Genomic DNA, 12,246 nt, shown 5'->3' with positions numbered 1-12,246 from the left:
CTTTTTTGGTGTTTTTGAAACTCTTCACATGCTTGAAATTGCATGAAACTCAACACACACATCAGACATGCTGTCCAGAAGATGCAAGCAAAGATTCAGAAACGGGCGTGGTAGAGGGGCTCAGTAGCGCCATCTTTTGTCCAAAGCGGGGGGTTAGTTTTATCTACATTCACCAAACTCTGTATATATATTGTACATTTCGAGCCGGACAACTTTCTAATTTACAGTCATTAGCTCTGACCAACAGGAAGTCAGATAATTTGGTTGGAAGATAACAAGAAGTCGAAAGCGAGCTCTGAGTTTTTACCCTCTCCTCAAAAGCGATTCATTCAATCTCCTCCAAACTCGGACAACATGAAGTAAATATACAGAAGATGCTAAAATGCGAACGGTTATTGGATATCTCAAACGGTGGTCCCGTAGCAAAAGCCTAAAAAACACAAAATAAGCACACAAGTGCCTGGTTCATAAATAAGGCTATACTCCCACCTGCTGGTTATTCTATATAGCACACAGTTTTTTTTGTTTTTTTTTGTTCAACACTTATGCTCTCATTTAAATGACCAGTAGAGGGCAATATTGTATAAGTTTTCAAGCAAAAAACCTTGCCTCTGTGTGTGTGTGAGAATGGTTTTCTAGCCTGGTGGGGACTAAAACCTGAATGCACACAGACTCATGGGACTTCCCAATGGGTACAAAAGCTTATAAATCAGACAGAAGGAGTTCTTTTGAAAATGTAAAAATGCAGAAAGTTTTGTGTGATGGGTAGGTTTTGGGGTAGGAGCAGTGTAGGAGGACAGAATATGGTTTGTACAGCATAAAAACCATTATGTCTATGGTGAGTCCCCAAACAGATAGTGAACCAGACATGAGTGAGTGTGTGTGTGTGTGTGTGTGTGTGTGTGTGTGTGTGTGGGGTGGGGTGGGGGGGGATGGGCTGAACTGATAAGAGTTGCCTGCAGCATACTTTAGCATTACTAGTGTGTGTGTGTGTGTGTGTGTGTGTGTGTGTGTGTGTGTGTGTGTGTGTGTGTGTGTGTGTGTGTGTGTGTGTGTGTGTGTGTGTGTGTGTGTGTGTGTGTGTGTGTGTGTGTGTGTGTGTGTGTGTTCTTTTTTCTAGCCTGGTGGGGACTTCAACCTGAATGCACACAGACTCATGGGGACACGTGTCACTGATTTCTACAGTGAGTGTGTGTGTGTGTGTGTGTGTGTGTGTGTGTGTGTGTGTGTGTGTGTGTGTGTGTGTGTGTGAGAGAGAGCCACTCTTCTGTCTAAAAAGATTACCTCTCAATGCTGTGCTTTGGCCTGCATTAAAGGATTAAACATATTATTCTGGGTTTGAATAAAAAAAATCATGTATAAAACCAGTTTATTTGTAGGGCATTGACAATATTGTTTTATATAATTAGTTAAATAATTGTGTTAATACCAATAATTATTAATAAAAATATATAAATATAAAAAAACATTACTAACAAAAGAAAAAACACATTTAATTGTCTTTAAAAAGAAAAGGAAAAAATAAGTAGTGTGTGTAACTTAAAAATGAGAAGAATAATGCCTTTTGTTTAAGGACAAAAATGAGAACCAATGAGCTACCGGTATATAGAATAACCAGAAGGTGAGAGTGTAGCCTTATTTAGTAACCAGGTTGGATATGCCCAAGGGAACACTGTTTTGAAGATAAAACTATTGTTGTTATTGCAAAACAGTGAAATAAAAACAATGATCTCTCACTGTTTAGATTTTGTGTCTGTCATTCCCCTTCCCCCTCACTCTCCCTCTCTCAGGATCACTCTATGTGTGTGTGTGTGTGTGTGTGTGTGTGTGTGTGTGTGTGTGTGTGTGTGTGTGCTTGTTTTTGTGACATATCAGGACAAAAATGTGTATAATAACATGTGTATGACACAGGTATTACAGAAAATGGTGACATATCAGGACATTACCCCATGTCCCCACTTTTCAAAATGCTTATAAATCATACAGGATGAGTTTTTTTGAAAAAGTAAAAATGCAGAATGTTTCCTGTGATGGGTAGGTTTAGGGATAGGGGCAGTGTAAGGGGATAGACAATACGGTTTGTACAGTATAAAACCCATTACGCCTATGGAATGTCCCCACAATTCACAAAAACAAACATGTGTGTGTGTGTGTGTGTGTGTGTGTGTGTGTGTGTGGAGGGGGTCTCTCTCACTCTGTGTGTCGCCTTGTTTCTTGTTTTTCATAATTTAACCATTTCATATCATAGGCTATCAGCAATATCTATCACTTTATTGTGAAAAATAAGTTTTAAAAAATGTATTATATATATATTTTGAGCTGCAAAAAATACATTTGCACATAATTGAAAGTGATGTCCTAATACTTTTAATTGTTTTCTATAACATGGGCTTTAAAGAAGGTCATGTGCTGTGTTTGCAAAGATCACGTATGACACCTCTTTAAACTAATTATTTATTGATAAAATTCAAATGGATAAAAAAAAAAAATTCACATGATCTTATAAAAGTGGCTGTTTATAATAAACTTCTATACATTTTATGCACGCATATTACTCTTACCTGACACTGATATTAAAATCATTGTTGCGGTCTCTGTGATTTGGCTTAATATAACTTCAGCATTTGGACAGTATTCTGCACTCATTTGAAATTGACATTTGACATCACCTGACATAAAATTAAAGAATAAAATGTAATTGATCTCAGAGATGTGAGTGTTGTGGTTCCTGGTCATAGCAGCACCAGTTGCTGCAGTTAATGAGGTGAATTCAAATGAATTTGACATAGTCCCTTTATTTATTTTTTCCCATATTAAATGCCTATTGGCCTGCTGTGCACAGTTAAGCTGATGCCACCGGGGTGGCGGTGCCCCCGGCTTGGGCCCGTCATCGCTGCTCGCAGCTTTAATTATTATTATTATTTTAACCCGACTATTTGGGCATTTTTGGGGCCCTTCCCATGCTCGAAAACTCTTGAAACTTTGCACACTCATCAGAATGCGCGGCCATCAGGGCCGGGCTGAGGCTGGGACCCGGGCGTGGCAGGGGGGCTCGACAGCGCCCCCTAAAGTGGGGTCTGAAAACGGGCTCTATAAATCAAACACACTTGCACGTACATATATGAAACTCGGTACACATATAGAGCTCATCGGGCCGAACAACTTTCGTGCTCTAAGTTATGTGTCAGCCCAACAGGAAGTGAGCTATTATGGGTTGTTCGGAAAACGCATGCTGTGGAATTTGCGATACTCCTCCTAGACGATTCACCCGATCAGCACCAAACTCGGTCAGCATGAAGTCAAGACACTGAGGATGCTAAATTGCAAGCAACTTTTTGATATCTCAAACGGTTTGGCCGTGGCGAAGAGACAAATTTATAGCGAGAAAAAGGAAACAGGAAGTGTGTTATAACTTTTGCATACATTAATTCATTTTGATGAAACTTCAGCTGTGTGTTCGTTGTAAGAGGCTGATCACATGGATATGACTTTTGTGAGTCAAAGTTATAGCGCCACCAACTGGCAGCAGGAAGTGTCACTTTTGTCCAAAGTGGGGGGTTAGTTTTATCTGCAGTCACCAAACTCGGTATATATATTGTACTTTTCGAGCCGGACAACTTTCTAATTTACAGTCATTAGCTGTGACCAACAGGAAGTCAGATAATTTGGTTGGAAGATAACACAAAGTGGAAAGCGAGCTCTGAGTTTTTACCTTCTCCTCAAAAGCGATTCATTCAATCTCCTCCAAACTCAGACAACATGAAGTAAATATACAGAAGATGCTAAAATGCGAACGGTTATTGGATATCTCAAACGGTTTTCCCTTAGTAAAAGCCTAAAAAAGACCAAATTGGGACACTAGTAATGGTTTATAAATAAGGCTATACTCCCACCTGCTGGTTATTCTATATATCACACTGTGTTTTTTTCTGTTTTTTTTCTGTTTTTTCAACACTTATGCTCTCCCTTAAATGACCAGTAGATGGCAATATTGTATAAGTTTTCAAGCAAAAAACCTTGCCTCTGTGTGTGTGTGTGAATGGTTTTCTAGCCTGGTGGGGACTTAAACCTGAATGCACACAGACTCATGGGGACTTCCTAATGGGTACAAAAGCTTATAAATCATACAGAATGAGTTCTTTTGAAAATGTAAAAATGCAGAAAGTTTTGTGTGATGGGTTGGTTTAGGGGTAGGAGCAGTGTAGGAGGACAGAATATATGGTTGTTAAAGCATAAAAACCATTACGTCTATGCTGAGTCCCCAAAAAGATAGTGAACCAGACGTGTGTGTGTGTGTGTGTGTGTGGAGAGAGAGGGAGGGGGGCTGATTTCTACCTTCAGCTTACTACAGTGTGTGTGTGTGTGTGTGTGTATGTGTGTGTGTGTGGAGAGAGAGAGGGAGGGGGGCTGATTTCTACCTTCAGCTTACTACTGTGTGTGTGTGTGTGTGTGTGTGTGTGTGTGTGTGTGTGTGTGTGTGTGTGTGTGTGTGTGTGTGTGTGTGTGTGTGTGTGTGTGTGTGTGTGAGAGTGGTTTTCTAGCCTGTTGGGGACTTCAACCTGAATGCACATTGACTCATTGGGAATCGTGTCACTGTAGGGACCTAAACTGAGGTCCCAATGGGTACAAAAGCTTATAAATCACACAGAATGAGTTCTTTTGAAAATGTAAAAATGCAGAAAGTTTTGTGTGATCGGTAGGTTTAGGGGCAGGAGCAGTGTAGGGGGACAGAATATATGGTTTGTACAGCATAAAAACCATTACGTCTATGAGTCCCCAGAAAGATAGTGAACCAGACATGAGTGTACGTATGCAAGTGTGTGTGTATGTGTGTGTGTGGAGGGGGGGATGGGCTGAGCTGATAAGGGCTGCCTGCAGCATTACTACTGTGTGTGTGTGTGTGTGTGTTTGTGTGTGTGTGTGTGTGTGTGTGTGTGTGTGTGTGTGTGTGTGTGTGTGTGTGTGTGTGTGTGTGTGTGTGTGTGTGTGTGTGTGTGTGTGTGTGTGCGCGCGCGTGTGTGTGTGTGTGTGTGTGTGTGTGTGTGTGGAGAGGGTCTCTCTCACTCTGTGTGTGTGTCACCTTGTCTCTTGTTTTTTTCATAATTTAACCCTTTCATATCACAGGCTATCACAAATATCTATCACTTTATTGTGAAAAATAAGTAAAAAAAACTAAAACATATATTATATCTTTAATTTAATACTGGTCTTCTGAACTTACAAAATTTTGAGCTGCAAAAAATACATTTGCACATAATTGAAAGTGATATCCTAATACTTTTAATTGTTTTCTATAACATGGGCTTTAAAAAAGGTCATGTGCTGTGTTTGCAAAGATCACGTATGACACCTCTTTAAACTAATTATTTATTGATAGAATTCAAATGGATAAAAAAATAATTCAACATGATTTTATAAAAGTGGCTGTTTATAATAAACTTCCATAAATTATATGCACGCATATTACTCTTACCTGACACTGATATTAAAATCATTGTTGCGGTCTCTGTGATTTGGCTTAATTTATTTTTAAGAGAAGTGTAAGGATAATACAACTTCAGCATTTGGAAAGTATTCTGCACTCATTTTGAAATTGACATTTGACATCATCTGACATAAAATTAATGAATAAAATGTAATTGATCTCAGAGATGTGACTGTTGTGGTTCCTGGTCATAGCAGCACCAGTTGCTGCAGTTAATGAGGTGAATTCAAATGACTTTGACATAGTCCTTTTATTTTTTTCCCATATTAAATGCCTATTGGCCTGCTGTGCACAGTTAAGCTGATGCCACCGGGGTGGCGGTGCCACCGGCTTGGGCCCGTCATCGCTGCTCGCAGCTTTAATTATTATTAGGGCCCAAGCCCTGAAAGGGCGCAGAGCCCTATTGTTCTTCTAAGGATTATTATTATTAGGGCCCAAGCCCTGAAAGGGCGCAGAGCCCTATTGTTCTTCTAAGGATTATTATTATTATATATTATTATTTTTTTTACCGACTATTTGGGCATTTTTGGGGCCTTTCCCATGCTCGAAAACTCTTGAAACTTTGCACACGCATCAGAATGCGCGGCCATCAGGGCCGGGCTGAGGCTGGGACCCGGGCGTGGCAGGGGGGCTCAACAGCGCCCCCTAAAGTGGGCTCTGAAAACGTGGTCTATAAATCAAACCAACTTCCACGTATATATATGAAACTCGGTACACATATAGAGCTCATCGGGCCAAACAACTTTCGTGCTCTAAGTTATGCGTCAGCCCAACAGGAAGTGAGCTATTATGGGTTGTTCGGAAAACGCATGCTGTGGAATTTGCGATACTCCTCCTAGACGATTCACCCGATCAGCACCAAACTCGGTCAGCCTGAAGTCAAGACACTGAGGATGCTAAATTGCGAGCGACTTTTTAATATCTCAAACGGTTTGGCCGTGGCGAAGAGACGAATTTATGGCGAGAAAAAGGAAACAGGAAGTGTGTTGTAACTTTTGCATACATTAATTCATTTTGATGAAACTTCAGCTGTGTGTTCGTTGTAAGAGGCCGATCACATGGATATGACTTTTGTGAGACAAAGTTATAGCGCCACCAACTGGCAGCAGGAAGTGTGTCACTTTCAAAATTGCTTTAAATCCCCATCTTATTTTCACCCGATTTACTTCAAACTTCATCAGTATTATGTCAAAACATAGCAGATATAGACATATGAATGGATTCCTGATTCTAGAAAAACTGTTGTCATGGCAACGTGTCAAAGTCTAATAATCTTGTTTGGTGTTTTTGAGACTCTTCACATGCTTGAAATTGCATGAAACTCAACACACACATCAGACATGCTGTCCAGAAGATGCAGGCAAAGATTCAGAAACGGGCGTGGTAGAGGGGCTCAGTAGCGCCATCTTTTGTCCAAAGCGGGGGGTTAGTTTTATCTACATTCACCAAACTCGGTATATATATTGTACATTTCGAGCCGGACAACTTTCTAATTTAAAGTCATTAGCTCTGACCAACAGGAAGTCAGATAATTTGGTTGGAAGATAACAAGAAGTGGAAAGCGAGCTCTTAGTTTTTATCTTCTCCTCAAAAGCGATTCATTCAATCTTCTCCAAACTCGGACAACATGAAGTAAATATACAGAAGATGCTAAAATGCGAACGGTTATTGGATATCTCAAACGGTGTTCCCGTAGCAAAAGCCTAAAAAACACAAAATAAGCACACACGTGCCTGGTTCATAAATAAGGCTATACTCCCACCTGCTGGTTATTCTCTATATCACACTGGCTGTTTTTCTGTTTTTTTTCCCCCTGTTTTTTCAACACTTATGCACTCCCTTAAATGACCAGTAGAGGGCAATATTGTATAAGTTTTCAAGCAAAAAACCTTGCCTCTGTGTGTGTGTGTGAATGGTTTTCTAGCCTGGTGGGGACTTAAACCTGAATGCACACAGACTCATGGGGACTTCCCAATGGGTACAAAAGCTAATAAAATCATACAGAATGAGTTCTTTTGAAGAAAGTTTTGTGTGATGGGTAGGTTTAGGGGCAGGAGCAGTGTAGGAGGACAGAATATATGGTTTGTACAGCATAAAAACCATTACGTCTATGAGTCCCCAGAAAGATAGTGAACCAGACATGAGTGTGTGTGTATGTGTGTGTGTTTGTGGGTGGGTGTGTGTGTTGCGGATGGGGGATGGTGGATGGGCTTAACTGATAAGAGTTGCCTGCAGCATACTTCAGCATTACTACTGTGTGTGTGTGTGTGTGTGTGTGTGTGTGTGTGTGTGTGTGTGTGTGTGTGTGTGTGTGTGTGTGTGTGTGTGTGTGTGTGTTTGTGTGTGTGTGTGTGTGTGTGTGTGTGTGTGTGTGTGTGTGCGTGTGTGTGTGTGTTCTTTTTTCTAGCCTGGTGGGGACTTCAACCTGAATGCACACAGACTCATGGGGGCACATGTCACTGATTTCTACAGTGTGTGTGTGTGTGTGTGTGTGTGTGTGTGTGTGTGTGTGTGTGTGTGTGTGTGTGTGTGTGTGAGCCACTCTTCTGTCTAAAAAGATTACCTCTCAATGCTGTGCTTTGGCCTGCATTAAAGCATAAAACATTTTATTCTGGGTTTGAATAAAAAAAATAATGTATAAAACCAGTTTATTTGTAGGGCATTGGCAATATTGTTTTATATAATTAGTTAAATAATTGTGTTAATACAAATAATTATTAATAAAAAAATATAAATATAAAAAAACACTACTAACAAAAGAAAAAAAACACATTTAATTGTCTTTAAAAAAAAAGAAAAAAAGTAGTGTGTGTAACTTAAAAAATGAGAAGATTAATGCCTTTTGTTTAAATATAAATATAGAATAACTAAATATAGAATAACCAGAAGGTGGGAGTGTAGCCTTATTTAGTAACCAGGTTGGATATGTCCTAGGGAACACTGTTTTGAAGATAAAACTATATTGTTGATATATTAAAACAGTGTTTTCAGACAGTGAAATAAAAACAATGTTCTCTCACTGTTTAGATTTTGTGTCTGTCATTCCCCTCCCCCCTCATTCTCCCTCTCTCAGGATCACTCTGTGTGTGTGTGTGTGTGTGTGTGTGTGTGGAGGGGGTCTCTCTCACTGTGTGTGTGTGTGTGTGTGTGTGTGTGTGTGTGTGTGTGTGTGGAGGGGGTCTCTCTCACTGTGTGTGTGTGTGTGTGTGTGTGTGTGTGTGTGTGGAGGGGGTCTCTCTCACTCTGTCTGTGTCACCTTGTCTCTTGTTTTTTCATAATTTAACCCTTTCATATCATAATTGCTATCAGCAATATCTATCACTTTATTGTGAAAAATAAGTTTAAAAAAATGTATTATATATATATAATACTGGTCTTCTGAACTTACAATATTTTGAGCTGCAAAAAATACATTTGCACATAATTGAAAGTTATATCCTAATACTTTTAATTGTTTTCTATAACATGGGCTTTAAAGAAGGTCATGTGCTGTGTTTGCAAAGATCACGTATGATACCTCTTTAAACTAATTATTTATTGATAGAATTCAAATGGATAAAAAAATTAAATTTCACATGAATTTATAAAAGTGGCTGTTTATAATAAACTTCCATAAATTATATGCACGCATATTACTCTTACCTGACACTGATATTAAAATCATAGTTGCGGTCTCTGTGATTTGGCTTAATTAATTAATTTATTTATATTTAAAAAAAATATTGAATGCCACACATATTGAAATAAAAACAAGCATGCTTTTTGTAGCATAAGACTGGTGAACAATCACAAGCTACAGTAGGTCAAAAACACATAAAGAGAAGTGTAAGGATAATACAACTTCAGCATTTGGACAGTATTCTGCACTCATTTTGAAATTGACATTTGACATCATCTGACATAAAATTAATGAATAAAATGTAATTGATCTCAGAGATGTGACTGTTGTGGTTCCTGGTCATAGCAGCACCAGTTGCTGCAGTTAATGAGGTGAATTCAAATGACTTTGACATAGTCCCTTTATTTATTTTTTCCCATATTAAATGCCTATTGGCCTGCTGTGCACAGGTAAGCTGATGCCACCGGGGTGGCGGTGCCCCCGGCTTGGGCCCGTCATCGCTGCTCGCAGCTTTAATTATTATTATTATTATTATTTTAACCCGACTATTTGGGCATTTTTGGGGCCCTTCCCAAGCTCGAAAACTCTTGAAACTTTGCACACGCATCAGAATGCGCGGCCATCAGGGCCGGGCTGAGGCTGGGACCCGGGCGTGGCAGGGGGGCTCGACAGCGCCCCCTAAAGTGGGGTCTGAAAACGTGGTCTATAAATCAAACACACTTGCACGTACATATATGAAACTCGGTACACATATAGAGCTCATCGGGCCGAACAACTTTCGTGCTCTAAGTTATGTGTCAGCCCAACAGGAAGTGAGCTATTATGGGTTGTTCGGAAAACGCATGCTGTGGAATTTGCGATACTCCTCCTAGACGATTCACCCGATCAGCACTAAACTCGGTCAGCATGAAGTCAAGACACTGAGGATGCTAAATTGCAAGCGAATTTTTGATATCTCAAACGGTTTGGCCGTGGCGAAGAGACAAATTTATGGCGAGAAAAGGGAAACAGGAAGTGTGTTATAACTTTTGCATACATTAATTCATTTTGATGAAACTTCAGCTGTGTGTTCGTTGTAAGAGGCCGATCACATGGATATGACTTTTGTGAGTCAAAGTTATAGCGCCACCAACTGGCAGCAGGAAGTGTCACTTTTGTCCAAAGAGGAGGGTTAGTTTTATCTACATTCACCAAACTCGGTATATATATTGTACATTTCGAGCCGGATAACTTTCTAATTTACAGTCATTAGCTCTGACCAACAGGAAGTCAGATAATTTGGTTGGAAGATAACAAGAAGTGGAAAGCGAGCTCTTAGTTTTTACCTTCTCCTCAAAAGCGATTCATTCAATCTCCTCCAAACTCGGACAACATGAAGTAAATATACAGAAGATGCTAAAATGCGAACGGTTATTGGATATCTCAAACGGTGTTCCCGTAGCAAAAGCCTAAAAAACACAAAATAAGCACACAAGTGCCTGGTTCATAAATAAGGCTATACTCCCACCTGCTGGTTATTCTATATATCACACTGTTTTTTTTTGTGTTTTTTTCAACACTCATGCTCTCCCTTAAATGACCAGTAGAGGGCAATATTGTATAAGTTTTCAAGCAAAAAACCTTGCCTCTGTGTGTGTGTGTGAATGGTTTTCTAGCCTGGTGGGGACTTAAACCTGAATGCACACAGACTCATGGGGACTTCCCAATGGGTACAAAAGCTTATAAATCAGACAGAATGTGTTCTTTTGAAGAAAGTTTTGTGTGATGGGTAGGTTTAGGGGCAGGGGCAGTGTAGGAGGACAGAATATATGGTTTGTACAGCATAAAAACCATTACGTCTATGAGTCCCCAGAAAGATAGTGAACCAGACATGAGTGTGTGTGTGTGTATGTGTGTGTGTTTGTGGGTGGGTGTGTGTGTTGTGGATGGGGGATGGTGAATGGGCTTAACTGATAAGAGTTGCCTGCAGCATTACTACTGTGTGTGTGTGTGTGTGTGTGTGTGTGTGTGTGTGTGTGTGTGTGTGTGTGTGTGTGCGTGTGTGTTCTTTTTTCTAGCCTGGTGGGGACTTCAACCTGAATGCACACAGACTCATGGGGACACGTGTCACTGATTTCTACAGTGTGTGTGTGTGTGTGTGTGTGTGTGTGTGTGTGTGTGTGTGTGTGTGTGTGTGTGTGTGTGTGTGTGTGTGTGTGTGTGTGAGCCACTCTTCTGTCTAAAAAGATTACCTCTCAATGCTGTGCTTTGGCCTGCATTAAAGGATAAAACATTTTATTCTGGGTTTGAATAAAAAAATTCATGTATAAAACCAGTTTATTTGTAGGGCATTGACAATATTGTTTTATATAATTAGTTAAATAATTGTGTTAATACAAATAATTATTAATAAAAAAATATAAATATAAAAAAACACTAATAACAAAAGAAAAAAAAACACATTTAATTGTCTTTAAAAAAAAAGAAAGAAAAAAAGTAGTGTGTGTAACTTAAAAAATTAGAAGATTAATGCCTTTTGTTTAAATATAAATATAGAATAACTAAATATAGAATAACCAGAAGGTGGGAGTTTAGCCTTATTTAGTAACCAGGTGGGATATGTCCTAGAGAACACTGTTTTGAAGATAAAACTATATTGTTGATATATTAAAACAGTGTTTTCAGACAGTGAAATAAAAACAATGTTCTCTCACTGTTTAGATTTTGTGTCTGTCATTCCCCTTCCCCCTCCCTCTCTGAGGATCACTCTCTCTGTGTGTGTGTGTGTGTGTGTGTGTGTGTGTGGGTCTCTCTCACTCTGTGTGTGTGTGTGTGTGTGTGTGTGTGTGTGTGTGTGTGTGTGTGTGTGTGTGTGTGTGTGTGTGTGTGTGTGTGTGTGTGTGTGTGTGTGTGTGTGGAGGGGGTCTCTCTCACTCTGTGTGTGTCGCCTTGTCTCTTGTTTTTTTCATAATTTAACCCTTTCATATCATAATTGCTATCAGCAATATCTATCACTTTATTGTGAAAAATAAGTTAAATTTTTTTTATTATATATATATAATACTGGTCTTCTGAACTTACAATATTTTGAGCTGCAAAAAATACATCTGCACATAATTGAAAGTGATATCCTAATACTTTTAATTGTATTCTATAACATGGG

The sequence above is a fragment of the Pseudorasbora parva genome, chromosome 11 (assembly GCF_024679245.1).
Source record: "Pseudorasbora parva isolate DD20220531a chromosome 11, ASM2467924v1, whole genome shotgun sequence".
NCBI lineage: Eukaryota > Metazoa > Chordata > Actinopteri > Cypriniformes > Gobionidae > Pseudorasbora > Pseudorasbora parva.
Note: the sequence above shows the minus strand (reverse complement) of the source record.